Source organism: Polyergus mexicanus, unplaced genomic scaffold (assembly GCF_030449975.1).
Source record: "Polyergus mexicanus isolate NDT 795.1 unplaced genomic scaffold, iyPolMexi1.0 SCAF_324, whole genome shotgun sequence".
Taxonomy (NCBI): domain Eukaryota; kingdom Metazoa; phylum Arthropoda; class Insecta; order Hymenoptera; family Formicidae; genus Polyergus; species Polyergus mexicanus.
The window spans coordinates 1-5,264 of NW_027223644.1; the positions used below are offsets into that span (position 1 = coordinate 1).

The following is a 5,264-nucleotide window of genomic DNA, read 5'->3' on the forward strand; positions in this document are numbered from 1 at the left end:
ACTCTAGGGTCTCCAAGAGACAGACGGAACAGGTGCGAAATTTGAAGACCTCATCCGAGCATATGGAGTAAACGTGGTGAATGATGTCGGACAGGGACCCACTTTTTGGTTTCCAAGCAGTGGTTCGTCGCAAGAGGTTCGTCTTTCATCGATGTAACCTTGACGTCGTCCTCCATGAACAAATTCATCAATGATTGGAAGGTGAGGCCCGACTGGACGACCAGCGACCACAACGCAGTCGACATCAGATTGAGGGTGGCAAAGGGGTCAGGTGGAGATCAGGGTGCCGCGAACATGAGGTTTGACACTCGTCGGGCTGATTGGGAGCGGTTTTCCGAGAGCTTGACTGATCTTTCAAGATCGAGACTGGAGGTCCTCGATGTCTGTTTTGCGAATAGAGTAGATGAGATGGCGGAGACGTTGGCAGCGGTACTCACCGAAGCCTGTTCCGCGTCGATGCCAAGAAAAAGACGATTTAGGAAGTCCAACCCGTGGTGGACGGTCGAACTATAATTAACTATACTCAAAAAGGGAGTATGCAGAAAGAGGCGTGCACTCCAGAGAGAGCGGGACAAGTCCACTTACCTTTCTCTCAAGTTGGAATACCGCTCTTCTTTGCGGAAATACGGCAGAGAGGTGAGGAAGGCGAAGCTTGCGAGCTGTCAGAAGTTTGTCACATCGCACGGTAACTCGGAGCGCTGGGGATTCGTTTATAAACTCCAGGCAAGAAAACTCCAAGTTGAGGGGGTGCTCAGCACACTACGGTGTGGCGAATATTCCACGAAGACTTTAGAGGACACCGCCGGCTACCTCCTAGACGTGCACACTCCGGATGTCCGGGAACGGGTCGGTGCGTGGTCGACAGTCCGTGCGCCGGAGGTACCGCCTGCGTCGGGACTTTGACGATTTTCGACTTTCCGTACACCGGAGATACCGCCCGCGATCGGATTTTTAACGCTTTTTATAATATTTACAATATTTTTTCGCCTAACAATGTTTTTAACGATGTTTTTTCGCCTTTCGTTCTCAGCGATAAAGCCTCGAGCGCGTGGGTATTTCGACGCTCGCACTCATAAGCGACCGTGCGTAGTACCGTGCGTCGCCGACCGCCTGGCCGCTCGGTTGGGTATTATAAGAGGTACGTCGCGCTCGGCGCGTCGAACCGAACCGAATCGGACGAACGGGCGGTTGCGCGTTCTTCGCGCGGCTCGCACGATTCTTGCGTTCTTGTCTTTTCGAGAACGTTTAAAACGAACGATACAGAGAGCTTTATTATTGTTTAAGAGGAGAGAAGAAAACACACAAACGGCGATTTGTGTTGTGCTTTATCGGACAGAGTCCGAGTTAAAGCGTCTCTATGAGGGAAGAGACTATTGTATTTACGCTCTCGTCGAAAAAGTTTCGACGAGCTCAAGCTCGCGCTCGCTAAGCAAAGCCGTGTCGTCGCCGACCGCCTGGCCGCCCGGTTGGGTATTATAAGAGGTACGACGTGTCGCGCTTCGGCGCTTATTTTATGCACACACTTTTATTACGAGCACAGCATTGCCACGAGTCGGTGTCGCAAGACCGAATGGCTCTTATGTGGCGCGCACGCATCTAGTGTGTTGGCCGCGCGATTCCCTCTCGTCTAGGACGCAGCAGCGGAATCGTCGCGCTTACCGAACGTTTACACCACGGATACGAGTGGCGTGGAAGGACGATTACAACGTTCTTCCCGCACGCTTTGTACGCCGTAGCGAAATATAAGTGCGTGCTAAAAGCACGATAGCATATTTATCCTCGAAGTCTAAGCATCGGCATCGTCGATCTAGCGTCAGGGTAAATCGCGCTGTTCTCGCGATCGTGCGTTTACATTGGGAAAATGAGAATGAGTATGATCTTTTTATAATACATAATATAAAATGGAGAATGATCTTGTAGTAAGAGAGGAGGAGGTTTATTATATACACGGACCGCCTCGCTCCTCTCGCGAAGACGAGACGCACGCATAAAGTGTGTTGCGTAATAAGTAGTAAGTAGATAGAGAGTGTCGCCGACCGGCTAATAAAGACCGGCGGCGCGAGAAGTAAGAGCTTAATAGCGACGGGCCTTTGGGCTCGCTCGCGAGTTACCGCTCCACGCGAGTAACCGAACACGAAGCTCCCTGGTTGATCCTGCCAGTAGTCATATGCTCGTCTCAAAGACTAAGCCATGCATGTCTCAGTGCATGCCGAATTAAGGTGAAACCGCGAATGGCTCATTAAATCAGTTATGGTTCATTAGATTGTACCCACATTTACTTGGATAACTGTGGTAATTCTAGAGCTAATACATGCAAAACAGAGTCCCGACCAGTGATGGAAGGGACGCTTTTATTAGATCAAAACCAATCGGTGGCGGGCGGTTCGCCGTTCGTCCACCGTTTATTTTGGTGACTCTGAATAACTTTGTGCTGATCGCACGGTCCTAGCACCGACGACGCATCTTTCAAATGTCTGCCATATCAACTGTCGATGGTAGGTTCTGCGCCTACTATGGTTGTAACGGGTAACGGGGAATCAGGGTTCGATTCCGGAGAGGGAGCCTGAGAAACGACTACCACATCCAAGGAAGGCAGCAGGCGCGCAAATTACCCACTCCCGGCACGGGGAGGTAGTGACGAAAAATAACGATACGAGACTCATCCGAGGCCCCGTAATCGGAATGAGTACACTTTAAATCCTTTAACGAGGATCCATTGGAGGGCAAGTCTGGTGCCAGCAGCCGCGGTAATTCCAGCTCCAATAGCGTATATTAAAGTTGTTGCGGTTAAAAAGCTCGTAGTTGAATCTGTGTCGCACACCGTCGGTTCACCGCTCGCGGTGTTTAACTGGCGTGATGTGGGACGTCCTACCGGTGGGCTTAGCCTCGCGAGGGGCGGCCCAACTAATATCCCGTCGCGGTGCTCTTTACTGAATGTCGAGTCGGGCCGGTACGTTTACTTTGAACAAATTAGAGTGCTTAAAGCAGGCTACCTTCGCCTGAATACTGCGTGCATGGAATAATGGAATAGGACCTCGGTTCTATTTTGTTGGTTTCCGGAACCCCGAGGTAACGATTAATAGGGACAGATGGGGGCATTCGTATTGCGACGTTAGAGGTGAAATTCTTGGATCGTCGCAAGACGGACAGAAGCGAAAGCATTTGCCAAAAATGTTTTCATTAATCAAGAACGAAAGTTAGAGGTTCGAAGGCGACTAAATACCGCCCTAGTTCTAACCATAAACGATGCCAGCTAGCGATCCGCCGAAGTTCCTCCGATGACTCGGCGGGCAGCTTCCGGGAAACCAAAGCTTTTGGGTTCCGGGGGAAGTATGGTTGCAAAGCTGAAACTTAAAGGAATTGACGGAAGGGCACCACCAGGAGTGGAGCCTGCGGCTTAATTTGACTCAACACGGGAAACCTCACCAGGCCCAGACACCGGAAGGATTGACAGATTGATAGATCTTTCTTGATTCGGTGGGTGGTGGTGCATGGCCGTTCTTAGTTGGTGGAGCGATTTGTCTGGTTAATTCCGATAACGAACGAGACTCTAGCCTGCTAAATAGGCGTACCTTATGGTATCGCGAAGGCCCCCGGCTTCGGCTGGCGGGTTTTTACTACCAACGTACAAACAAATCTTCTTAGAGGGACAGGCGGCTTCTAGCCGCACGAGATTGAGCAATAACAGGTCTGTGATGCCCTTAGATGTTCTGGGCCGCACGCGCGCTACACTGAAGGAATCAGCGTGTGTTCCCTGGCCGAAAGGCCAGGGTAACCCGCTGAACCTCCTTCGTGCTAGGGATTGGGGCTTGCAATTGATCCCCATGAACGAGGAATTCCCAGTAAGCGCGAGTCATAAGCTCGCGTTGATTACGTCCCTGCCCTTTGTACACACCGCCCGTCGCTACTACCGATTGAATGATTTAGTGAGGTCTTCGGACTGGTGCGCGGCAATGTCTCGGCATTGCCGATGTTGCCGGGAAGATGACCAAACTTGATCATTTAGAGGAAGTAAAAGTCGTAACAAGGTTTCCGTAGGTGAACCTGCGGAAGGATCATTAACGTTCCGGAGGTCCTGCTCTGCGTCTCGAATCTTTTGGACGCGCGCTCGCAGCAGTCGGCGACTGAATGGACAAAGAAAACAGATATGAAAGTAAAATGGAATAGACGGATTATATCCCGCATGTACTAATACGACGACGCGCGTCGAACGCCGCGCGCCTCTGCGACGACCCGAGAGAGAAAGGGAAGCCAGCAGCAGAGCGCCGTCGGCCTTTTTCGGTGCGGTCGGCGTCGTGCGAGCGGGATGGAGGAGGAGAGGATTATCCGAGACTCCCTCCTTAAGCTACGTAGCCGCAACCGGCGTCGCGTCGCGTCGCGCGCGACCCGTTGAGGCTCGTTGCGCAAATTGCGAAATTACATGAATGCGATTCGGAGCAGAGACGCTTTCCCGATCGCGCTCTTGCCAAGCGCAGAGTTACGATCCGGCGTTAGCGCGTACCGGTGGTAACTTACGCCCGTCCGTGCATCCGCAACGCTCGTGAACGCGCCCCTCCTCGCACCGGGGTAGTGGTCAGCATGTTTGTACGCGAGCGCGCGGCTATCGGACGAACGGGCGAGAGGACGGATCACCCGATCAAGTCCGACGGTTTCTTCAAAGAACATTCCGCCCCGGCTCTTCCAAATATTATATTATATTATATATATGGGGAAGAGACGCTGCGATCGCGAAACAACTTTTGTGCCGTAGCCTCCCCAGCGGTGGCGGCGGTCCGCGCGCGTGCTCGGACGCGCGCGGCCAGGCTGATCGAAGGGCCAACGATTTTATCTCTCTCTCTTCGGAGAGGAGACTAAGATGGATGAACGAAGCGTTCGTTGAACGCAAGAATTGCAAAACGATTACCCTGAACGGTGGATCACTTGGCTCGTGGGTCGATGAAGAACGCAGCTAATTGCGCGTCAACTTGTGAACTGCTGGACACATGAACATCGACATTTCGAACGCACATTGCGGTCCACGGATACAATTCCTGGACCACGCCTGGCTGAGGGTCGTTTTAGTACCTCGAAACTGCTTGCGTCTTTGCGCGCCGGGCCACCGTGCCCGTTCGCGCAAACGGTGTACGAGCGATCGTTGGACGTTCGCCCGAGACGAGCCATCCCGAGAGGCGGCCCCTTGGCGTCGTCTGAAATAACACCGAGGAAAAGGAAGAGTGAGAGCAGCGTACGCACACACGCAGTAAGTAAAGATAGGGAGCCTGCGC

The 5,264-nt window shown here is 52.5% G+C and overlaps 2 non-coding genes across 2 annotated transcripts; both read left to right on the plus strand.

Moving 5' to 3' along the window:
- The first annotated feature begins 2,140 nt into the window (after window positions 1-2,140).
- On the plus strand, window positions 2,141-4,061 carry LOC138944630 (small subunit ribosomal RNA). The gene has a single exon (XR_011448845.1). It is a non-coding gene; the product is annotated as a small subunit ribosomal RNA (ribosomal RNA).
- Window positions 4,062-4,900: 839 nt separating this feature from the next.
- Window positions 4,901-5,055, plus strand: LOC138944629 (5.8S ribosomal RNA). The gene has a single exon (XR_011448844.1). It is a non-coding gene; the product is annotated as a 5.8S ribosomal RNA (ribosomal RNA).
- The last annotated feature ends 209 nt before the right edge of the window (window positions 5,056-5,264 follow it).